This window comes from Balaenoptera physalus, assembly GCF_965194825.1.
Source record: "Balaenoptera physalus genome assembly, chromosome: 13".
Lineage (NCBI taxonomy): Eukaryota > Metazoa > Chordata > Mammalia > Artiodactyla > Balaenopteridae > Balaenoptera > Balaenoptera physalus.
The window spans coordinates 67,308,532-67,335,097 of NC_138892.1; the positions used below are offsets into that span (position 1 = coordinate 67,308,532).

The window sequence follows — 26,566 nt, forward strand, 5'->3', positions numbered from 1 at the left end:
TCAAGTGCTCATGGAACATTCTCCAGGATAGATCATATCTTGGGTCACAAATCAAGCATTGGTAAATTTAAGAAAATTGAAATCGTATCAAGTATCTTTTCTGACCACAACGCTATGAGACTAGATATCAATTACAGGGAAAAAAATCTGTATGAAATACAAACACATGGAGGCTAGACAATACACTACCAAATGACCAAGCGATCACTGAAGTAATCAAAGAGGAAATCAAAAAATACCTAGAAACAAATGACAATGAAAACACTATGGCCCAAAACCTATAGGATGCAGCAAAAGCAGTTCTAAGAGGGAAGTTTATAGCAATACTATCCTACCTCAAAAAACAAGAAACATCTCAATAAATAACCTAACCTTATGCCTAAAGCAATTAGAGAAGGAAAAACAAAAAAACCCCAAGGTGAGCAGAAGGAAAGAAATCATAAACATCAGATCAGAAGTAAATGAAAAAGAAATGAAGGAAACGATAGCAAAGATCCATAAAACTAAAAGGTGGTTCTTTGAGAAGATAAACAAAATTGATAAACCGTTAGCCAGACTCATCAAGAAAAAAAGGGAGAAGACTCAATCAACAGAATTAGAAATGAAAAAGAAGTAACAACTGACACTGCAGAAATACAAAGGATCATGAGAGATTACTACAAGCAACTGTATGCTAATAAAATGGACAACCTGGAAGAAATGGACAAATTCTTAGAAAAGCACAACCTTCTGAGACTGAACCAGGAAGAAATAGAAAATATAAACAGAACAATCACAAGCACTAAAATTGAAAGTGTGATTAAAAATCTTTCAACAAAAAAAGCCCATGACCAGATGGCTTCACAGGCAAATTCTATCAAACATTTAGAGAAGAGCGAATAGCTATCCTTCTCAAACTCTTCCAAAATATAGCAGAGGAGGAACACTCCAAAACTCATTCTATGAGACCACCATCACCCTGAAACCAAAAGCAGACAAAGATGTTACAAAAAAAGAAAACTACAGGCCAATGTCACTGATGAACATAGATGCAAAAATCCTCAACCAAATACTAGCAAACAGAATCCAGCAGCACATTAAAAGGATCATACACCATGATCAAGTGAGCTTTATCCCAGGAATGCAAGGATATTTCAATATATGCAAATCAATCAACGTGCTACACCATATTAACAAATTGAAGGATTAAAACCGTACGGTAATCTCAATAGATGCAGAAAACGCTTTCAACAAAATTCAACACCAATTTATGAAAAAACTGTCCAGGTAGTAGGCATAGAGGGAACTTACCTCAACATCATAAAGACCATATATGACAAACCCACAGCCAACACCGTTCTCAATGGTGAAAAACTGAAACCATTTCCAAGAAGATCAGGAAAAAGACAAGGTTGCCCACTCTCACCACTATTATTCAACATGGTTTTGGAAGTTTTAGCCACAGCAATCAGAGAAGAAAAAGTAATAAAAGGAAGCCAAATCGGAAAAGAAGAAGTAAAACTGTCATTGTTTGCAGATGACATGATACTATACATAGAGAATCCTAAAAATACTACCAGAAAACTACTAGAGTAAATCAATGAATTTGGTAAAGTAGCAGGATACAAAATTATTGCACAGAAATCTCTTGCATTCCTATGCACTAATGATGAAAAATCTGAAAGAGAAATTACAGAAGCACTCCCATTGACCATTGCAAAAAAAAGAATAAAATACCTAGGAATAAACCTACCTAAGGAGACAAAAGAACTGTAGAAAAGAAAAGAACTGAAGAAAACTATAAGACAGTGATGGAAGAAATTAAAGATGATACAAACAGATGGAGGATATACTCATGTTCTTGGACTGGAAGAATCAACACTGTGAAAATGACTATACTACCCAAAGCAATCTACAGATTCAATGCAATCCCTATCAAACTACCAATAGCATTTTTCACAGAACTAGAAGAAAAAATTTCACAATTTGTATGGAAACACAAAAGACCCCGAATAGCCAAAGCCATCTTGAGAAAGAAAAACGGAGCTGGAGGAATCAGGCTCCTGGACTTCAGACTATACTACAAAACTACAGTAATCAAGACAGAATGGTACTAGCACAAAAACAGAAATATAGATCAATGGAACAGGATAGACAGCCTAGAGATAAACCCTCGCACATATGGCCACGTTATCTTTGATAAAGGAGGCAAGAATATACAATGGTGAAAAGACAGTGTCTTCAATAAGTAGTGCTAGGAAAGCTGGAAAGCTACCTGTAAAAGAATGAAATTAGAACACTCCCTAACACCATCCACAAAAATAAACTCAAAATGGATTAAAAACCTAAATGTAAGGTCAGACACTATCAAACTCTTACAGGAAAACATAGGCAGAACACTCTATGACATAAATCACAGCAAGATCCTTTTTGACCCACCTCCTAGAGAAATGGAAATAAAAACAAAAATGAACAAATGTGACCTAATGAAACTTAAAAGCTTTTGCACAGCAAAGGCAACCATAAACAAGGTGAAAAGACAACCCTCAGAATGTGAGAAAATATTTGCAAATGAAGTAACTGACAAAGGATTAATCTCCAAAATTTACAAGCAGCTTATGCACTCAAAATCAAAAAAACAAACAACCCAATCCAAAAATGGGCAGAAGACCTAAATAGACATTTCTCCAAAGAAGATATACAGATTGCCAGCAAACACATGTAAGGATGCTCAACATCACTAATCATTAGAGAAATGCAAATCAAAACTACAATGAGATATAACCTCACACCAGTCAGAATGGCCATCATCAAAAAATCTACAGACAATAAATGCTGGAGAGGATGTGGAGAAAAGGGAACCCTCTTGCACTGTTGGTGGGAATGTAAATTGATACAGCCACTATGGAGAACAGTATGGAGGTTCCTCAATAAACTAAAAATAGAACTACCATACAACCCAGCTATCCCACTACTGGACATATACCCTGAGAAAACCATAATTCAAAAAGAGTCATGTACCACAATGTTCATTTCAGCACTATTTACAATAGCCAGGACATGGAAGGAACCTGAGTGTCCATCGACAGATGAATGGATAAAGAAGATGTGGCACATATATACAATGGAATATTAGTCATAAAGAGAAACGAAATTGAGTTATTTGTAGTGAGGTGGATGGACCTAGAGTCTGTCATACAGAGTGAAGTAAGTGAGAAAGAGAAAAACAAATACTGTATGTTAACACATACATATGGAATATAGAAAAAAATGGTTATGAAGAATCTAGGGGCAGGACAGGAATAAAGATGTAAATGTAGAGAATGGACTTAAGGACACAGAGAGGGGGAAGGGTAAGCTGAGACGAAGTGAGAGAGTGGCATGTACATATATACAGTACCAAATGTAAAATAGATAGCTAGTGGGAAGCAGCCGCATAGCACAGGGAGATCAGCTCGGTGCTTTGTGACCACCTAGAGGGGTGGGATACGGAGGGTGGGAGGGAGATGCAAGAAGGAGAGGATATGGGGTTATATGTATATGTATAGCTGATTCACTTTGTTATATAGCAGCAACTAATCCAACAATGTTGAGCAATTATACTCCAATAAAGATGTTAAAAATAAATAAATGAATAAAAATGTAAAACCAATGAGTTCGAAAATCATCTTCACAGTGGTATTTGAATCTGAAATGTTTTTTTTGATAACATTCCATCCTTATCTTTAAGAAAATTATTACTCAGTTTTTCAACTCCTGAAAAACAGAGAAGCATCAATTGTTTGACCCATCCATCCATTTATTTATTTATTCAGAAAATATGTTTTGATATCACATCTACAGAACTTACAGTCTCAAGAGGAAACATGCAAACAAACTATTATACAATGAGAAAGAATGAAACCTACTGCAGCGTTGGAACAGGGCAATGGAGACATAAGCACACAATTCTGACCTCTTTCACACCATCTAGCTCTTATATTTGAAGACTAGAAGTTAAATGTTTTCATGGTTTCAAAGTTAAAGTGCAAGTTTTGTTTAATTTTAGATTTAGTCTTGTGAAAATTAAGTAATAGGTTAATAATAATTTCCTGTTCTCCATCTCTTCAGAAGGCGAATTTTAGGAAACTGCGGTTTTATTGTGGAAACAAGGGAATAAAAGTAAATCCCCGGAAGCTGTGCAATTGTAGAATGTTAAGATCGTGCAGGTCACAAGGATCAAATAATCTGCCCTCTTGTACTAAGAGAGAGGAAACAGGCCCAGAGGAATAGAATAAAGTTTTAGGGTAATTATAAGAACTTTTCAGTAACAGATGATATAACTATAATCAGTATTTTCCATTTGAAAAATGATGGTTTAACTGCATTAAGAAATTTACTTAAATTTTAAAACAACTCTAGAATGGGTACAACTGTTATCCCCAAATTACAGATAAGGAAACTGCAGCATAGACAGGTTAACAATTTACCTAATTATTATATAACTAATAACTAGTTTTCAACTAGTAAATATCAGAGTTGGAATTCAAACCCAGGGAGTCTGATTCCAGAAATCAGAAACCAAGTGTTTAACTTTACATGTTCTATCTCTTATATATTTGGAAAACATATATATATAATATTTATTTTAAATGTGGTCATTCTCATTAAACATGTCTAGTTTTTGGTGATAAGGTGTTTCATTTTATTTTTCCAAATAAAGGAAATATGAAGTTAAGTTTGACATGAATGAGTTTCTAGCTCTCAGAGGAATGTCACAAAGGGGAAAATTTGCTTTTAGAGTAATTTGATATTTTCCGAAAGCTGCCAGGCTATTGCGTTACCTGCCAATGTCAAATCAACGTCAGTCTCTGTTCAAACACCAGTTGTGCAAACCATGTCAGCGTAGCTGGTAGCCTGGCAGACTCAATCAGTGATTGTTTCTCTGGGCACCAAAATTATAATTGGCCTCCTAATTATGGTACCTCTTAACTGCAGAGAAAAAATAGAGAGAAGATGGAAAACATCATTAGGGATAAATCACAAATAACTTTCTTTAACATCTAGCTCAGGCATAGATAGTGTTTGTTACAATATGTAAGTCATAGGGGTATTCTTCATTTGTTCATTCACTCATTCAATAAACAACTATGGAGTTATGCTATGGGAAATACCAGGAACACTGATGGAATGACACAGAGACTGGCTGCTCAGGAGTTTGAAGTCTAGTGGGGGCCAGACTAGTGTGTTATGATGTGCTTCTGGAGCCCAAATGAAGACAAGTTTAATGATGGGACAGAATGGCGAGAGCTTTGGAATCATGTACAGCTGAGTCCTAATTCTGATTCTACCTTTGGCAAGCCCCTCAACTCATTCACTCTCTGTTTTCTCATCTGAAAAGCGAAGGTAAAAACACCGACCTCACAGGATGGTTGTAAATACTAAATTCCATGTCCAAAACATGCTAGTTCCTTTTTTCCACCCCTCTTCAAACTTCCCCACCACTCCATGTCCCCAGCCTACCAAGAAAAAAAAAAAATAGCTGGATGAGTTGGACAGAGTTTCATTCACTTGAGATGACATGTGAGCTGGGGCTTGAAAGACTAGTAAAAAGTGAAATTGACAGGCAGAGCTGGTAGCAAGGGCTTCCAGGAAGAGGGGACAGTGTGTTCAAGAGCTCTAAGGCATGGACGACTTCGGCATCGAGAGATGGGAGGCAGTGAGTGATTTAGAATAGGGGTTGCACGGAGGGATGTAATTGACTGTCAGTGAGATGTCATGAGCATCAGGCTGGAAAAGCAAGGTGGATCTGACTGGCCAGCTCTCTGTAAGCAGTGCTCTTTCCAGAACAGAGAGACAAAAGCTGACCGCCCTGGGGCTGGTATTGAATATTGACCACAGGATGCCCACTCTCCTCTCTGAGCTATTTCCCAATGGGACATGGCTTCTGCTCCCCTTTTCACCTCCTGGATGGGACTTCAGTGTCTGGAACCTGACATCCCAATCTTGGACTCTAGAGTTGGATCTTGCAAGATTCCAGATCTAGTTTGATATTATTTTTTGTTTTGAGATCCAGTATCTAGTTGTTTCATCATGTGTGAAACTGAGACAGTGAGTGATCAAGTGTCTTTTTCCTAGTGCCAGTAAGAGATAGTAGTCCATTTAGAGAATATAATACTAAAGAAACTCAACCATAAGCATAATTCATGGTATGGCTTGGTTTCTCACATAAATCAAATTCAAATTCATAGAAAAGAAAACCATGATACTGACATTAGAAGTTTGTAGAGGCTCTTGTAATTATAATAAAAAGATAATAACTTTTATAGTATTATAATTATTTTAAAACTCATTATTTTATGGCTAAGCATGCCATTCACGGCTGGTGACCTTGTAGGAAGAAAAACAGTAATCAGTTTCAGTAAAGAAAATGCTTAGAAAAAAGGGAGGTGAGATGTGGAAGGTCAAACATTGAATTTGAAGCCAGAAAACCTGGTTCATGCTCCAGTCTGTCATTTATCGGCTCTGTGTCTTTGGAGAAGTCACTTAACATCTCTGAATCTCATTTTTCTCTCCCATGAAATGGAGAAAATAATATCTACACGGTGAGTTTATTTTAGTACCAAGTGGCATAATATATGTTAAGTTGTGTTGTAACCTCAAGTCATTTTACTAATTGCAATAATTATTCATTGAAAAAATAATCCATGTTAAAAATCTACTATCAAAGAAAGAATTTAAACAAAAGTGTCTTAAAGTCTCTGCAACAAACTTCACAATAAATCAATAAATCAAGGAACTTCATACGTATGATGTCAGGATAATAATTGTGTTTTATTTCCTTCCTAAGACATTTATTTATAATAAAATTTAGTAATGACTGTTCTCTGGATGATTAAACCTTAGAAATGTTTCTCCAAAAAGGGTTCATGGTGATAGAGAGATACTACATGCTCCATCCACCTTCAAGAGACTGATTCAAACCCCAGAGGAATCCCACAATAATTTTTAACACAATGTTTTCCAAACTTATAGCAGCATGGAACTCTGTTTTCAAGTATTAGTTTTAGTTCAAAGGAATATATTTTGGGAATATTTTTAATAGAGACTTAAAGCAGAAGCATATAGAACAAAACCAATTATCATTCCTAGGACCAGTGTGTTAATATAATTTTAGAGTGGAAAGCTTCAATCAATTCAGCTTTGTCAAAATGGTAGAAATTCTAACTCTTCTGTCACCCTTTTTTCTCAGTTGCAAACATTTTATTTTCCTTCAGCACTATTTGAGTTTGTAGCACTGTCTGAAAATAAGTAAGGAAAACAATGTATTAAGGAATGTCCTACATTTTTCTCATGGAGAAACTGAGTCACTTAGAACTTAAGCGCATTGGCGAAGGCCACACAGTTGGTATGTGGTAGCTCTGAAATCAGGACTCAAGTTGTCTGCTCCAGAGCCAGCAAATGATCTGATGGTAAATCAAAATGTGTTTCACAGTGCGGTTTTGCAGGGATATTCATGTTGTTGGTTTGGGTTGCTTCACATTCTTTCAAACACAAGTTTTAAAGAAACCCTTGAGGATTGTTGGGTAGATCCAGCGAAGTCATCAAAGGCTCAAGTTTTTGATTGTATCACGGAAGACAATGGCTTGCCAGTTATCTCATACCACCTGGACATTGCTTGGAGCTCTCCTAAAACTCTAAGGATATACAATAGCTACAAAAGATGACAAATTTGAATTTTGCTCAGCACTTTGTTTCTTTATAGATGAATGCAACTCATTTTGTTTCAATCCACACATGATTAAAATAAGTAGCACATATGTAGATGAACAACTTACAGTTCTCTAGTAAATTAGGCAATGAACCATTGCTTCTGAGCTTTTCTGTACTAGCTAAGATATGGACACCAAGAACTGACTAAATAAATAAGCAATTCATTAAAAAGTTGAGTAGCTGCACAGTGAACTAGTATATATTTTAGGATTGCATTGATCCCATCTTTATTTGTATTTTCTCTGGAATGGCTTTTGGTTTTAGAATCTTGGATTTTGCTTTTACTAAATCTCAGTTTAAATAGAGAGAAATATATATCTATCGTGATCTCCCATTAATCCCCTCCCAATCTTACTAATTTTGAAAATTTAGTAGTTTTATAAAAGATGCTTATATTCATTAAATAAGAATCAATGGAAAAGTGTGATAAAGATAATCTAGTTTCAACAAGTTTGAAGGGACCTCTAAATTATTCTGATGTATTCTAATTTCATAAAATGGAAATCTCTTATGACAAACTAAAGAGGTTTACCATATTTGGTTAGGCAGGGGATAATCAGCTTTCATAAAAAAATATTTCTTCTATACTCTGTTTAAGTAATTAGTGTATTTGTTTTTAGGTTTCAAAATGGTAACTCCGGTGAAGGTATTCATCATATCATCCTTCTACTGGATTTGCATTGTTGGATGATTTAGTACAATTTGATATGTGTGCATGTGTGTTAATGGAGTTTTTAATATTCTTGACTAATATACAACTGCATTATCCAGACAGATTTTTGTTCTTGTTGTTCTTGTCTTGTTTCTTAAGTGCTAAGGTGCTGCTGATGTATTAGTTAATGGGAACTGTAAAATGAGATGGTTCTAGATATTCATGGTCTGAACAGTGAGCCTTACCATTCCGAATAAAGTTAAATTGCATATGTGAGAAGTTAGAAAGTAATTTGTGCTGCCTGATGAGTTTGTTAAACTGTGGGGATCTGGTCTCCATAAGAGAACTTTTTTCCCTTGAAGAATGACAAATGAGTAGTAAATAAACGGGATGGTGAACATATTTGTTACATGGGCTTTTTGGAAACAAAACTTTTGGTTAATGTCAGAATATGGATTTTTTTTTAACATCTTTATTGGAGTATAATTGCTTTACAACGGTGTGTTAGTTTCTGCTTTATAACAAAGTGAATCAGTTATACATATACACATATCCCCATATCTCCTTCCTCTTGCGTCTCCCTCCCACCTTCCCTATCTCATCCCTCTAGGTGGTCACAAAGCACCGAGCTGATCTCCCTGTGCTATGCGGCTGCTTCCCACTAGCTATCTATTTGACATTTGGTAGTGTATATATGTCAGTGCCACTCTCTCACTTCGTCCCAGCTTACCCTTCCCCATCCCGTGTCCTCAAGTCCATTCTCTCATTATTCCTGTCCTGCCCCTAGGTTCTTCATAACATTTTTTTTTTAGCTTCCATATATATGTGTTAGCATACGGTATTTGTTTTTCTCTTTCTGACTTCTTCACTCTGTATGACAGACTCTAGGTCCGTCCACCTCACTACAAATAACTCAATTTTGTTTCTTTTTATGACTGAGTAATATTCCATTGTATATAGGTGCCACATCTTCTTTATCCATTCATCTGTCGATGGACACTTAGGTTGCTTCCATGTCCTGGCTATTGTAAATAGTGCTGCAATGAACAGTGTGGTACATGACTCTTTTTGAATTATGGTTTTCTCAGGGTATATGTCCAGTAGTGGGATAGCTGGGTTGTATGGTAGTTCTATTTTTAGTTTATTGAGGAACCTCCATACTGTTCTCCATAGTGGCTGTATCAATTTACATTCCCACCAACAGTGCATGAGGGTTCCCTTTTCTCCACACCCTCTCCAGCATTTATTGTTTGTAGATTTTTTGATGATGGCCATTCTGACTGGTGTGAGGTGATACCTCATTGTAGTTTTGATTTGCATTTCTCTAATGATTAGTGATGTTGAGCATTCTTTCATGTGTTTGTTGGCTGTCTGTATATCTTCTTTGGAGAAATGTCTATTTAGGACTTCTGCCCATTTTTGGATTGGGTTGTTTGTTTTTTTGATATTGAGCTGCTTGTAAATTTTTAAAATATAAACAGTTTTCCTTAAAATGGTAAGTGGTGCCTTAATAAGCAGAACTGAAATCATAGTGCTATTTATTATATCCTAATTCTTTCTTCATATATACTGAGGATTATGCTTACAGTGGAATCCCAGGAAAAAAATGACCACAAAAGACCCCTAGCCATGGTTAAGTGCTAGCAAGCTATCCTCTGCTCTGCTCTTGCATTAAGTGATTTTTACTGTGAATGACAGGTTTTTCGATTGTACCCCTTCCCCAAATGTTTTTTTTTCCTTTATGTCAAGTTCAGGCTTGACATCCCCAAACCTGGAGGAAGTTTAGAGCCACCTATTGAAAGAAAGACTCTTTTACAGACTTCAAAGTGAGCACTGACAGGTATTTCTGTGTATAGGACAGATCCAATAAATGCAACCTTGACTAACGAAGAAACTTAATCGTTAAAAAAAAAAAACCCACAGAAAAGCTCAACTCACACCAAGACCTTCTCTGTTATCGTGAACCCAAGAAAGCTGGAGCAGGGGCTGGCAGGTCCCAGGCTTCACTCTTGAGGGACAGCTGGACAGCTCAGCCCCACCTGGGAGGATGCTTCTGTTGACATCTCAGGTTGCCGCCTGACGATTGGTGGCTGCGCTGGAAGGGAGGGTCCACAGGAAACGCGACACTGGGGATGCTGCCCCCTATCACATGATGGAAATTTCCACTCTTTAGAAAGGCGAAAAGAAAAGAAAGAAGGGTCTCTCAATCCACCCTTTTCCCCTGGATCCCAATCGGGAGAGGGAAGAAAAAGTGGGGTGAGTGAAGCTGTTTATATTTTCCGTTAGACTTAAAAGACTTGTCATTGTGCAAACTTGTGGCTGGATCTCAGCCGGAATGTGTGTGTGTGTGTGTGTGTGTGTGCGCGCGCGCGCGCGCCTGTGCGCATGGGGACACGCACACGTGTGCAGCTCGGTCTCTCAACCGTCTGGGGTTTTGGTCCGGCGCTGTGGCTCCTCATATCTTGTTGATGGCCCCAAATCCTTATCATTTTTCCAAAGGATCCCCTTTGGGTGCATTACTGCAGGCTAATGACCGGATTGACTAGAAATTAAGTAAGCCGGGGCAAGCAGAGGGAAAGGATAGAGGCTGGGAGAGCTCCTGTGACTCCCTTTTCCAGGACAGGTGACTGCCAAGGCTGCCTGGTCCTGGGAGTCGGGCAAGGGGTGCCTTGCGCTGGGGCGCCCACGCCCCCGGGCCCGGGATTCCCTGGGCGCTTGAATCGCGAGATGCTTGTACTGAGACCGCCATCCACCACCGTGGCCCGGCCGGCCTGGCCAGGGGCCCCGAGACCCCGCTGCGGGAGCTGGCTCTGCGTCAGCTCGGGATCGCGCTGGCAAGGTGTTACCCGAGTCGCGGGACCCGTGCCCGCGTCCTCAGGGCGGGGACACTGGGTGCAGAACCTAAAATAGACCCATCGTCGCTGACAGCTGGGCCGCCCAGGAGGCCAGCACGGTTCCCTGGGTCGGAGGCTCCGGCCCGGGGACCCCCCGGGGAGGCTCCTTCAGGGGAGGAGGAAGGCGAGAGCAGCGCTGGGTCTGGGGGCCTTGGCTGCGGGCAGTGAGCGGGTCCCAAGACTGAGCCCGCGGTTCCGAGGGAGGCATCGCGCGCCGTCGGACTGAGAAGCCTGGGGGGGCGCTGGAAAGAAGGAAGGGGCGCCGCAGAAAGTGCGGGCAGGAAAGACGAGTGGAGCGGAGGGAACGCAGAGAGGACGTCGGGGAAAAGGGGAGAAGGAGAGAACGATAAGGGTCCAGACCCTGAGAGGGGTAGGAGTAGGAGGGAAAATGGAGAAAAGAGGAGAGAATGAATGAAAGGAAGAGAGGATGGAGACTGGAGCGGGGACGCAGGGAGCCCCCTGGGAGGGTGAGCTGGGAGCACCTCCGAGTCCGGGAGAGGAGAGAGGTGAGCGCGGGGATCAGCCGCGGTGCAGGTAGGGGCTCTTCGCACAGGTGGGCGTGCGCCCTGGTGGGCGCGGGCTGGGGGTGGAGGTGCGGAGGGGGGGAACTCGCGCGCCCCCCAGCTCCCCTCAGTGATCCAGCAGGGAGAGGTGGAGAGTGTCCCCTTTCATGTGCCCCGGGACCAGCCCAGGAGGTGCGCACCGCGGTTGACTTGGTTAGAGGAACGGGGTGAACTAAGCCGGGGAACCAGAGCCAGGGAGACTGGGTCCCTGGTGTGCCGGGGCATGTACGGGGGAGTGAGGGGGCAAGATCTGGGGGCCTTGAGATACTTGGCGATGACCTGGAGATCCCCACCTGCAGTCCTCCGCAGAGCCTTTAAATACCTGGGTCTGGTTTCACCGGAGGAGGACGGGTTGGCTCTTGATGTGTATCTCTCAATGCAAAAGGTGTATCTCTACCTGTCTAAGAGGGATCTGAGACCCCGAGAAGAGAAGTGAAGAGAAGGGGTAGCCTCTGCCTTGGAGGTGTAAGGAGACCTGGCCAGGCACTTACCTCAGCGGCCTCCTGGTCAGGTGCCCCATCCCCCAAGCTGCTGGATCTGCTTGTTTTGTTATCCGCCAGTAGTGGTGCACCTTGTCACCCTTAAGGAAAGGAGGGAGTGACTAGCCTTTCACCAGGAATGGTCTGTTTCCCAATTTCCTGGCTTCCTATATTCATCTTTATCTGCTTCCCGGCAGTGCACACATAATCATTATGACTAAATTGTCTTATGTTGTAAAGAGAGCATCCTTCATCCAGATCACAATTTCCAGGGCCTGGTAGCTTGGGTTTGTTTCAACTTTGGTTATAACTTTTTGTAGACCTTAACTTCTGGGGGGAGGAGGTGTAAATTAGCCCAGGGGTATTTTTTTTGTCCCCACTGCAAACAAGTCTCTAAGGATTGGGTGAGATTGGTGGACTGTCTCATATGGAACACAAGAAATCTGTGTGTGTGTGTGTGTGTGTGTGCGTGTGCGTGCGCATGCGTGTGCGTGTGTGTGTGTGTGTGTGGTATAGTCTCTAAGATTCTAACAAATGAATCTACAGAAAATCTGTGTTCTGGGTAAAAAGTTGTCAGAACAGAGACACTGAAGAGAATATCTGATCTCCCAAAATTACAGATTACCATATGTGTTCAGAGACAGAAAGCTTCTATTGGTCTGATTTTATCACAAAACTTCAAAAAGCAGGAAGACTGAGGTAAAGGGATAAAAAACTTTCAAGCCTGCGGCGGGGATAGGAGGCGAGCTCTTCTGCCAGAGTATGCAGTACTAGGTGCTCCAAGAAGGATAGTCTCTACTAGATTCATGATAATAATGGCTCACACATAGCTATCAATTATTATATTCTTTATATGTTACTAAGTGCTTCTTTTATGTTAACATTTGACCCTCATAACAGCCTTATGAGATAGATTCTATTATTCTACCCATTTTATAGTTCAAGAAATGGAGATACACGGTGTGGGGAAGGAACATAGAACATCTTTGGAAGTTCTATTTGGACATTATTCTTAAGTGTAAAGAACAATTTTCTTTCACTTTGCACTTTATCATGGTCAGAACTGGACAGGTGACATCTAGGGGCCCAAAACTGACTTCTTAGTATATTAGAGACTAATCCTATCCTAAGAAAGCCAAAAGCATGACCAGGTACCTTAAGAATTAATCTTTGCCAGCCCCAGGATTGGATTGTTTTATAAGTGACATTTGAGAAATGCATAATATAACTATGGTTACCTGGTGAACTTTTGAGCTAAAAGCTCCTGCTTCCAATAAAGGCAGAAGTAAGATAAAGACTACTAGGAGAGCAAAAGCTTAAAGCAACAAGAAGCTCAGAGAGGTGGTACACAACAGAGCAGACTGTGAGAGGTGGGAGAATGCAAAAACCAAATCACTTTCACGTGCCTGCTAATTTTCTGGTCTTCCTTCCACTCTGTTTGTAATGACCTAATTCTTTTCATTCATTCCACAAACAACCATTGAGTATCACTATCCCCCAGGAAGTATATTAGGGAGTTTCTTTTATCCTTGTCTCCCTAACACCTAGCACAGTCCCAAGCAAATACTAGGTGCTCAAGAAATGTTTGTTGAATAAAGGAATTAGTCTAGTGGGGGAAAGAATAAATAAACAAACAGTTGTGTTAACAGCATGTGAAGGGCCAGGGGAAAAAATCAGATTTGAGCACTCTGCCACCGAACCTGGCTTAGGAAAGGGGTCAGAGAACATTTCTAGACTGGATGATGCCTGAGCTGGGTTTTGAAGCAGAAATGAAAGTCAGCCAGGCAAACAAGTGAAGGAAATAGAGGAGGATTCTCAACAGAAAGACTGGCGTAAACAGAGAAAGAAGGAGCCATTGGGGAATTTAAGAATTCAGTGGAGATTGCTGGGAGGAGGCGAGGGGGGTGGGGGGGGAGGTGTGGTCTGGACGTCCTTGAATGGTTTCTCTGCAAATGTCCCATAGCTCTGCCCACCCCCCTTGAATGTCGGAAGTGAACCGTGCTAACAGGTAACAAAATAACTGAATACAGGAGTCAGCAATACATTTTATTATTTTATCGTTTTATTATGGCCCTATATTAGAGAACTATAGTTGACCTTTTTATAATGTTAGTGTTTTAAAACCTAAGCTCAAATGCAAAGACCAGACTTTGTTGTCCTCTGTATGGGAAAACCAAATTATTTTTCTTATATTCAAGGGGATGTTTTATTTTAGCATAGGTACAATCTACGCAATCATGAAAATGACTTCCAAACAAATGCTTTTCTATGTTTTTCTTAGGAGGTCGCTTGGGGGGGGGGGTTCTCTCCTTATTTTAGTTTTTAATGGTTTTATTTTTTATTTTAGTGTGCTAGAGAAGAATCAGGAAGTAAAAATGTATTTTTAAAAAATGAGGTGAGAAGACGGTAATGAATTTCACCCTCTTATCTGCAAAGTAGACGTTTATGCTAGTTAAGATTCTGGCTTTTGATAACAGACTTTGAAAAACTTAACTCCCAATGTCTCTTCTTTCTTTAGGGATCTTTTATGCCAACTTTTCGTTGCAGGCTCAGAGGTCTGCATGGCACTTCACCATTTCCACACGTGGAAAGTACTCTCACTCATACTGTCATTAGGAAGGGAATTCAAAGAGTAAATGAAACCTATAAATAATCCAAAACCTAACTTCAGTTAACAGATTAAAACCTCCACTTTTTAGCATTATGTCCTTGGGCAAGTTCCTTAATCTTTCTGAGCTTCAATCTCTTCATCTATAAAATCAGGATCATAATAGTATCGGCCTCATGAGATTGTTATGAGGATTAAATGTGTTAACACATGTAAAATTCTTAGACTAATGCCTAGTATATAATAAACGTTCAACATGTGAAAGCTCTTATTTTTAATGTTACTCCTCCTGCCACCCAAAGCACTATTTGAAATGTTAACAAATGTCTATACTAAGTGTTCTTTGATAATGTGTTTTCCTCTAACTGCCGTAACTAAAATGAAGGAAACAGAAGGGAGGAAATGAAAAAAGGGCTAAATAATACTCATGCAGGACAGTCCAGCCCAGATAATATCATTCCCTGTATAATAAGATTGAAATGTTCCCTTGTTTCCTGTTGGCTATTTGCACCTATTGCTCCTGATAAATCTAGCGTGTATCCATCATTAAAATGAACATCATTTCCGGTTCCCTTGTTTTCTCTCATATCTGTCTCTTTCGGTCACAGCTGTCACCCTGGTACCTCACATAAGTGCCTGGGGTAAACAGACACTCATGCATGTTTGTTGAATGAAGGAAGGAGGAAAACCTGTCCTCCCCCCCACCTTTTTTTTAAACAATATTTATTGTTCAACTAAACACTATTTCATCGCCATGTTAAAGGTCTTTACAAAGTAAATCTGCATTGTTAATAGTCAATATAAATATTTTAAAATTAAATTATTTATTCAGTGTGCGTTGTTGCACATAATTAAGCATGCAGGCTTGGGAGTCAGGGCGTGTGGATGTGAATCCCAGCGCCATCATGGAGTCGGGCTTCCTGGATTCAGATCTTGGCTCCATCCTTCCGACTTTTTCCTGGGTTTGAATTCTGGCTCGCTCACTTTCTATCTGAACCACCTTGAGCAAGTCACTTAACCTGACTGCTTCATTCTCTTCATCTGTAAATTGAGTGAAACCATTCTTATTTCAGAAGGATTTTATGAGAACTAAATGAGTTAATATGTATAAAGCATTCAGAAGCATATTTGGCCCTTTGTAAGCATTAGAGGTGTTTGTTAAATTAAACAGTTAAAAGAAACCCTGGTTTTCCAGCTGGATATAATCACAAGTACTTACTTTATAGAATTAATTTGATGATACTGCATGGCACATAATAACCCCCCCAAAATGTTACCGTTACTATTGCTATTATTGCAAATCTTTATTTCTGTTTTGTGCTGCAAAGGAGTTGGAGCTCTGCCTCAGCCTTTCCGTTCTTGGTCCATTGGAAGTCTTATTGATTCTACCTTACGTTTTCCTCCCCACCCAGTGTTTGTCCTGTCATTTTGCCTTGCGTCATTCGCGCCTTTTACACCGCATGCTCCTCAGGACAAGGACTTCGCTCTTTGTTTTGGCATGATTTTATAACACTGGGTACACTCACACACTCACGGTACTATAAAAATGTTAAAGGGGAAAAGGAAAAAAGATGCAATTCACCAGGAGGCAACTTTGGCCGACAGCTGATCAGGCTGTTTGCTGTGCTGGCACTGCGTGCGGGGCGCCCAGCAGCGTCCCCGGGGCTGGCTGGTGGCTCGCGGGTGACGCGCGCGTCCTGCGGGGGCGTGGGGAGCACGAGCTGGGTCGCGGCGCGCAGGGAGGACCGCGGGAGGCCGCCGCCTGGGGCCGCTGCACCGCTCACAGGTTTGCCCGCCTATGCTACGGACGGCTTCGCTAGAAAAGACCAGGCTAGCGAGTGAGACGGACTTGGAGGGAGAAGTGGGAGGCATTCGTTAAAGAGAGAGGCTAAGGTGACTTTCTGTATTGAGAAACGTTTCCTGCGTGCTACATGGGGCTACACGCTATGGTCTTATCTTCCGGAATTTTTCCAAATGGGAGAGAGGAATGTGGTACCTGCATGCAGAATGTTCCTGTAAACTAAACGACCAGACTGCCCTTGATTGTTAGTGAGATCGAACTACAGGGGTTCTTGTTTCCAGCCTCGCTTTGTGGATGCCTGGAAAGCAGTCAGATGGTTGAGGGCACTGCAGAAACGGATGCCTCTGTGATGGCCCCGAGAAAACATTTCAGCACGATTTTATTCCTTCTTGCCTTTGAAGCAATTCTTTAGTGACAGCACATCTTTAAAAAAAGATCTGACACTTTGGGGGCATTGCTTTGCTGTACTGTATTTATACGTGCTGTATAGAGGAGTCCACACTTTTGGTTGACTTGTATATATTTAAACTTATTTTAAAGTAATTATAGGTTCATAGGAAGTCGCGAAGGTAACACAGAGAGGCCCTATATAGCTTTCACGCAGCTTCCTCCAATGGTTACATGAGACATAATTTTCTTCAGTAGCAAGACCAGGAAATTGACATTGGTGCAGTATGCGTATATAATTTCTGTGTCATTTTATCACATGCAGAGACTCATGCAACTACCACCACAACCAAGATACAGAGCTTCCATGTCACAGAGATACAGAACCTTTATAGTCACACCTCTTTCTCTCTACCAGTGGAAACCAGATATTTTCCTTCTTTATATTTTTATCATTTTGAGAATATTACATAGATGGAATCATAGTGTATGTGATCTTTTGGGGATTGATTTTTTTTTTTTCATTCATTCAGTGCAATGTTCTTGAGATCCATTCAAGTTGTTGTATCCATAGCTGGGTCCTTTTTAACTGCCAAGTAGTATTCCAGTTGCTTGACTATATTTACTGGTATATTTTTTCCTCTCAATTGATATACTTATTTAGAACTTCAGTTGGATTAAAGAGGTGCTGAAGGCACTTGGTAAAGTGAAAAGTATGAGGACAAAATTTGACTGTTTTTCTCTTAAAAATGACATTTGTATGATAGGGCAAAGGGACGTATGAACTACATCTCCATTTAAAACGGAGGCCACTGGAGGGGTGGAAAGGAGGAAAGGAATAAGGCAGAGAAAGCATGTATTCAGACAATAAGGTATAAAATCTAGCACCTGTTAAAATTTCCACACCCATATAATAATGTATTTTGTGATTTTTACCTTTAGTTTAGACAACTCAGATTTCTTGAAACTAACAAAAACAAAACCTCTGCAGTAGGAAATTCCCTGCCACATAGCTGGTAACTCAGGGAGTTGATAACTCAGGGACAGACGCATGGCTGGAAATGCCAGCAAATGGCCCTTCAGTTTGACAGGGGTCACCAAGAGTCAAAACAGCATCTTTAGCCCCAGGGCAACAGTCAAGGGTCCAGAGACAATCAGTGTTACCCTACTCTGGCCTTTCATCCCACCTGCCGATGGGAAGAGCATCTCTGACTTAAGTCAGATTTTAAAAGAGGATGTTATCCTTCACCTGAATGCCCACAAGCATGGGGAAACTGGACGCTGGTGGCTGTAACTGGCTAAGGGAAATGAATCACTTCTGAATAGTATGTAGAAGAGATAGGCTTGGTCCCTCTGTCAGCCAGCACCTATTAGAGAGCTCTCTACCCTGCAACGCCACCGTACCCCCGAGCAGAGGAGAAAACAAAATATCCACTCCTATCCGAAAGTGTACATACTCCTTTAAGTTTTTAGAATTTCACATTTTGGAATGTCTGAGACATAACAATCCACAAAATTACACAAACTATCAGTCTGGAACACTGACTAGACCCAAGTTTAACTGAAGGCACTGCCTTAAGTCTCCATGTTAATGATTTCTGTTACCAGAGAAATATTCCTTATCCGAAACAGTGCCTAAGGATGAAGAATAGATACGGGATGCTGGTTCCAAGCCTAAAACACAGAGAGGATCGTCATAGCTAAAATAACTTATGAGTCCTTTGACAGGCAAGTCTACTTTCCTGAATCTTTCAAAATGGAATATAATCGTGCTGTCTTTATGATTTATTTTATTTTGTGTAAATGTTAGATACCCTGTGTTGATTTACAGGCTGTTCTTCTGGGTCCTATCTCCTGTGCTTGGATCACATGGTCCCACAGCATGTGGTGGGGCAGACAACTCAGCCCTGTAATCTTGAAGGAGCCAACACTTCGCTGTAAATGGGGAGACTAAACAAAAGGCCCATTGAGTTTTGTTTACCTCTCTTACGCTATTTACTTATATGACTAATGATGACAGTCATTGGCTTAGGTGAGCAGTGACATAAAATATAAGCACATACATAGACTATGGGTCTCAACATTGCAGGAGTTGTTTTTTAAGGTGTGATGGGAAGGTGTGTTTGTTGTTTGAACTTTTTCTATAAAGAGAAGAAATAGAGCTTTTCTGAAAGATAAATAAAATAGAAATACCTCATGTATTGTATCAAGGTAGACAGAAATCAAGCATTAGCTGTACAATCACTTTCGAACAATTTTGTAACACTATAGCAGTATCAATACTTTGAAGAATGAAACCAAATCCAATGGTTTACATTACATTTTATACCAGAATTCCAGAAAGTTCAAACTCCTTAACCTGGTGGTCAAGGTCAACCTCAGCCAGACTGTACACAAACATTCCGTTTGAGCTAAAGTAGACTCTAGTTGTTTTGATATTTCTGGGCCCAAACTTCTGATCCCATTTCTCCTGCCTGGAACCGCCCCCCCTCCTCTCTCAGAAGCCTCACCATTTTTCCTCCATGACACCTGCTCTATTCGCCCCAACTCTCATTCTGAACCCTCCAGGTCAGTTCCATGACTTAAAGATGGGGAGCCTATTAGGAATAGTGTCCAACACAGAGTAGGTACTCGATGGCCATGGAACTGGGCTCTAGACTTGGGGTTGTGTGTCCTGCTCAGCCAGCCCTTCACCAGCTTTGGTCTTTGGATAAATTACTCAATCTTTCTGAGCATAAGTTGCCTCACTTGGAAAATGGGGAGATAATACTACATATCCCAAAGGTTGGGCTATTACTGATTTGATACATGTGAGGTGCCTGGCACAATGCAGGGCTATAATGAATCTGATTATTACTAATGAGAACTTAAAAGAAAAAGAGACTTCAGACTTTACATAATTAATAGGATAATGGTGTGAGTGGAAGATGAAGACCACAAAACTTGATTGTTTAGGCCTCTCAGTATCTTTCAAGCCTAATTGTTATCATAAGAAGGAACAGAGTCCTTCTATGCCTGTCAACCAGGAAGAGAGAGTCTCCAACTGCCCACCCACTGAGACTGGACACAAACAGATGGAAACAGAATGATTCTTCCCTTCTTATATTTAATAGAAATATGTGTGGCTTGGCACAGATTTTATTTTTGGTAAGAGATAATCAAGTGATGGATGAATTTCTATAAAGAAGGGAACAAATGCTAGATTCAAAGAGTAATTAAAATAGTCTCATGATGAATCATCTATCCTTGAAGCTATTTACAAATACAACCTGTAGCCTTAGAAAAGTGAAAATTTTGATGAATTAACTGGTTGTTTGAGCTACTTAATACCAAATTATTAGATTTTCTAATACTTCCCTACAAATAGGTTGATGTTTTACTGAAGCATGGCTTCAGTCAAATCAAGGGCATCACCATTAGCACTTTTATTGGTTACAATGATGTCTAAACAAACCCCTTTTTTGATTTGAATTACAGACCTAAAAAGGATGTGTTTAGAGCATAGCATGCAATTACAAACAGAACAGCCATACTTTAAATAAATAGCAAGGTAGATTGGGTTTGGGATAAGGGGGGCAGTCCCATACAGATTCTGACTTTTTCCTGTTCCTGGGGCCACGCCTTAAATAATTAATCTTTGTTAAGTGATTTGTGTGCAAGTGTTTCAGAATAACAACCCCCTCCAAAGGTGTCCTCAAAATTAGGCGAGGTGCATATATGCACATGGATATATATAAATTTCACAGGCACAGAGGAGGGAAATTTGCTTAAAAGTCTCATTTGTCTAACTAAGGATATAGAAAAACTCTGTTAAATGATTGGGGAATGGAGTGTTCTTGTTAAGAGGAAATTATACCTGCCATGGATTGGCAATTTTCAAAGAATTAGAACACAGCAAGATCCATTATCAAATCACAATTTTATCTAATATAATTTAATCTTTCTATGCTTCAGAGTGCCTTAGGGTCACCATTGTGAACTTCATCTGTAATGGAAAAACTCAAAAGTGCCAGTTAATAGAAATTTCTGGTTGGTTGAAGAAATTTATAGTATCTTCCTCTGCTTTCAGACTTTGGGGAGAAATATCAAGGAAAATACATGTAGTAGTTCTGAACTAGGAAATTTAACGATTTTTAAAATGGAAAATTTCTAACATATTTCAAAGTAGAGAACGGTATAATGTAACTCCATCTTCATCCAACTTCGACAATTATTAATACTTGTCTGTTGTATTTCATCTGTACCCAAGCCTTTCCTTGCTACTACCCCTACCATAATAATTACTAGATTATTTCTAAGCAATCCCAGTCATCATACAGTTTGATCCATACATGATTCAGGATGTATCTCAAAAAGATAAGTCTTTAAAAATAACTAAAATACCATCACACCTTAAGTAAACCAACGTTTCCTTAATATTATCAAATATCCAGGCAGTGTTCAAATATCTGATTCTCTCCTCTTTTTCATTTTACCCTTAGTTTGTCTGAATCAGAATTGAAACAGGTTCACACAATCATTGGTCGATGTGTCTCCTAAATCTGTTTTTTTTCTTATATTGTCTTCATTTATTTTTTTTCATAAATTTACTTATTTATTTATTTTTGGCTGTGTTGGGTCTTTGTTGCTGCGTGCGGGCTTTCTCTAGTTGTGGTGAGCGGGGGCTACTCTTCATTGTGGTGCGTGGGCTTCTCATTGCGGTGGCTTCTCTTGTTGTGGAGCACGGGCTCCAGTAGTTGTGGCACGAGGGCTCGGTAGTTGTGGCGCACAGGTTTAGTTGCTCTGCGGCATGTGGGATCTTCCCGGACCAGGGCTCGCACCCATATCCCCTGCATTGGCAGGCGGATTCTTAACCACTGTGCCACCAGGGAAGTCCCCTAAATCTGTTTTAATACATAGGTTCAACCACCCTTCATCTCTTTTTTTCTTTCCTCTTGCAATTTATTTGATGATGAAACCCAATCTTCTGTCCTATAGAATTTCCGACATTCTTAATTTTGTTGATTTACGCAACCTTAAAAATGTCATCCTCAAATTCTATAATTTTCTGCCCTCTTCAATCTAACCCTCATAAAATTGCTTCTGTTTTAAAGAAAAATTGCACCTTGTTGTCATTTCTTTGCCTGTTTCCTTGAGGATCCTCCAGCCTACATTTTGCCCAGTTTTGCACAAATATCCTTCCTCTTAGTATCCATAATTTACCTAACATTTCTTCATGATAGAATCTGGCCAACCTAGAGTGCCCTTTCAGTTTGGTTTCAAAATGTGGACCGGTCTGCTAACCCCGGTGCTTACTCAACTTTCTCTAAGATTGCAAGACATCACCAGTAAACAGTAGGGGTTGTTTAGATTTTTAAACTGTGCCACATGACTACTTTTTTAAAAAGTACTTTTCTATTACTGATATGCAAAGATATATTTACTAGGAAATTACATATTTGGGATTTGCTTTAAAATAATAGAGGAGGGGAGTGGTGGTTTAGAGGTAATGAGATTGGCCGTGGTTGATAACTGTGGAAGCTTGATAATGCACATGTGAGGTTTGACTATATTATTCCATCTACATTTGTATAAATTTGAAATTTTCCCTAATAAGAAATAAAAATGAAATATACTACATAAGCGAAGTTACATAATGAAACATTTCACTTTGGGAACCTTTATTGTAATATTTTTGCCCAGGACAATCAAAAAATCATGCCTAAGGAACAATATACTTGCTTTTTTCATTTTGCAAGTCTGGTTTGCCTAAAATCAAGTCAGTTTTAAGGTTAAAAAAATCAGCATTAAATAATATATAAATAGAACGGGGAAATGGGTTGGAGTGATTGAAAATATGACTCCTGCAGAGGTGCTGCATAGGTTTTGTGATTTGTCTAAGCTGCCTTTTTTAAGACTCTAGGATGCAGAAGCCATTGACACACCCCTGTGGTCTGCCAATAGCTGACAAAAGACTCCCTGGAGAGGAACAGCCCAAACCATTTGCCTATCCCATAAGAAAATATGCTGGGATGGATTTTGACAGTCATACTTACAGGCTTTCTCTGCTATTATGCCAGATGAACACACAGGCTTTATTTTCCAAGGTGAAAGTCAAAAGCAAAACTTTACAAAAACCTATTAGCTTTTAACTTTAGTTTGATTTCTCTTTATTCTGTTTAACTATTAACAAGATAAGAGAATTAACACCTTATGCTTACATTAGCTATATATACTAGAAAATACTTTTCAAAGGACATTTAGCTTCCATCAATAATAAATTTCTATTACTTCATTAGTACTACATTTAATTAATTTATTTAATAATAAATTAAATCTGCTATGCAACAGCAAAATTTAAGATTCTAGAAACATTTTAGTGAGTAAGAGGTGAGAAGTTGAAATTTAATTGTATTTATCATCGTCAATTTAAAATATGTAATAATATCAATGGTGATATTTTTACTTTTATGAGTGTAAAAATATTTTACAGATTCACTCAGGATTGGCCCCAACCCCGGAAACCATATCTTCTCTTAAGCTATTTAATTACTCAACCTGGAATTCTCCCATCATGGACTTTTCAGGAATTTGATCTTTTCAACTGGTGAGAGGTTATTCTATACCCAGGTCCCCCAATCCCTCTGAACTATTACTTCCTACACTGTCACTTTTTAAAAATTTTGATCAGAATTGAAAAAAAAGCCAGTTTGTACCCTTTGTAATTATGTGTATAAAGTCCGGAGTTTCTAGACTTGTAAATATTCTGTTTTGCAAAAAAATTAGAAAAACAAATCAATAGCCCCTAAGAATACATTTTTTCTACTCCTTTATTCTGCATCAAAATTAAGTGAGAAAAATAGATGAAGACAGCCCACTGTTGAATTATGGAAAGTATGGAAATAGTCAAGTGTGTTGGGCTTCAAATTTCACGGAATTTGAGCAACCAAATATACCAAATATTGAAGCCGAAAGAAGGTCCAATCACCTGCCCACCTGACAATAAAGCACAATCATTTTCTCACCATAAAAATAGAAGAAATGTTTTATACGTGTTCTTTAGAAAGATATAGAGTGATTTTTTTCAGGTTCTACAAGATTCGCTTTTAACAAATACACTTCAAACATGTATGTAAAGTATCGTGCAAAATAAAAATAAGGCGTTATATTTACAAATCATGTTCTTTTTTTTTAATATTTATTTATTTATTTTTGGCTGTGTTGGGTCTTCATTGCTGTGCGCGGGCTTTCTCTAGTTGCTGAGAGCGGGGGCTGCTCTTCGTTGCGGTGCGTGGACTTCTCATTGCGGTGGCTTCTCTTGTTGCGGAGCACGGGCTCTAGGCACTTAGGGCTCAGTAGTTGTGGCACGCGGGCTCAGCAGTTGTGGCTCACAGGCTCTAGAGCGCAGGCTCAGTAGTTGTGGCACACGGGCTTAGTTGCTCCACGGCATGTGGGATCTTCCCGGACCAGGGCTCGAACCCGTGTCCCCTGCATTGGCAAGCGGATTCTTAACCACTGCGCCACCAAGGAAGTCCCAAATCATGTTTTTTATAAAATGGTAGTCATTAACCCAAATTCTTACATTGCTGTGGTTGTGTCTTCTTTGCCAGAGTCACTGTCATACATCCAAATATCCCACACCTTTCAGATTTCTTTTGTAAATAATAATAATAGTAGCAATAATAGGTACTTAGAAACAGTCTAAGTATAATATTTGGAAATATTCTTATGGCCCCATATAAAAATGTTATTACTATACACATTTCCATTTTGCAGAATATCTAATCTGGACCTGGACAACTAACATATTTTTGTATGTTTCTTTAAAAATAGTTCTCCTTATCTTAGAAACACATATAGGCTTTGTGTTGCAATGGTTGCTATGGCAAGTCTGTATATTTTAATAAATACCAGACCAGAGTAAACAGACACCACAGCAGGCCGAGGTAGCTGGAAACATTAAGATCATGTCAGCATTTCTGTTATAAATATATATGTCTTCAGGATTTCCTACATGTGAAATGTTAACTCCAAAGCAAGTTAACACGAGGCAATGAATGCTAATGCTTAAGAGGCTGATTATTTTAAGGAGCCCACGAAAAGAAGCTATTTCTCCTGGGGATCTGTGAATATTGCAAATAATGAAAGTTTGGGGACCATTCCTGGAATGTTTGCCAGTAGGCTTAGGAACTAAATTTGCCACCTGGTTTTCAGCCAAGAATACGGAATGAAATGTGTAAATTGGGGTTTAGTTAATATATGATAACTATTCTTCTGAATCAAAAATAATCTACTGTTTAAGAAGGTTCTCATAAAAATATTAAGTTCCTAGGCTATTTTAGGTGGTTCACCGATTTAAAAATATACAACCAACAACAACTATTAATATTTCTATATCTGTATCTCTATTACTATATCCCAAGCCCTGTTCTAAGCTCTGTACATGTATGATCCCACTTTCAGAAAAGTAAATGAAGAATACACATGCCTTCTTTAGTAAGTTACTGTGTTCTGTGCAAAAATAAGAAAAGAAGGAAGAAGGAAAGAGAGAAGGAAGGAAAAAGTAATAGAATAAAAAATAAAAAGTCTTAATTTATCAGTCTACTCAAGATATAAAACAAAGGTCATCTCCATTTGATTCATAGAGCTATATATAGAGAGCAAGATAGGTGCTTTCTAACCCTTTAGAATCTTTGAAAAGTTATTTCCTCCCCTCCCTCACCAAATCTACTCAGTATAGGCATACTGTCTCATGTACATCTTGTGTCAATTATTCTCAAATAATTTCAGTGGTCACAGCATAGACTAACTAAGTATGATTAGATGAGATAATGCAAAACTTTGAAAGAAAATTGTTGCTTAAACATTTTTGGTGGAAACTCATGCGCCAGGAGGCCATGTGACCGCATCTGTTTCTACACACTGAAAATGCACTTGTACATACACCTAAACATTCCTCATGGGTAGATCTAAACTTGGTGATAATGCAAATAGAAGCTGAATACTTTTATTTGCTGAAATTCTAGGAAAAAAAGAATAAACAGAATCTCGCAGTTTTCACTCTAGCTGGAGTGAGAAGACATCTAAAAATGTGTTTCATCTCTTTGCCACATATTTCTAAATCCTTATATGAGTGCAATAAAAAACTAACTATACTGGATATTAAAGAAATATTTAAATAATATTTCTTGTGACTAAAACATGACCAGAAAACACTGAGTAAAATCCTTAGGGGATTTTTCAACAACTCACTGCAGCCTCATTTTTTCTGTTTCATATCATAGTTCTTGCTCCTGTTGATGTTTTTCTTAATTGGGTATGGGACAGACAAAAATCTTGTTTACTTAATGATTGCCCCAGGAAAACCAGTCTACATGACTGCACATTGGACAATGAATAATGCAACAGTTTATTTATTGTTATCCTACCACCAAATAGTGGGACCGATTTAAAAACAACAGCTAGGCTTCCC

At 39.3% G+C, this 26,566-nt stretch overlaps 1 protein-coding gene across 2 annotated transcripts in view; it reads left to right on the top strand.

The window, feature by feature from the left end:
* Nucleotides 1-10,435: 10,435 nt before the first annotated feature.
* The window catches only part of SLC38A4 (solute carrier family 38 member 4), a 69,063-nt gene continuing 52,932 nt past the window's right edge, over nucleotides 10,436-26,566 (top strand). The window contains exon 1 of one of the 2 annotated variants that reach the window (XM_082421731.1): nucleotides 10,436-10,639. The gene's annotated coding sequence lies outside the window, so the exon portion shown is untranslated. Of the gene's footprint in view, nucleotides 10,640-14,609; nucleotides 16,714-26,566 lie in introns of those variants that run through there. The other variant, XM_082421733.1, reaches the window with a different exon arrangement.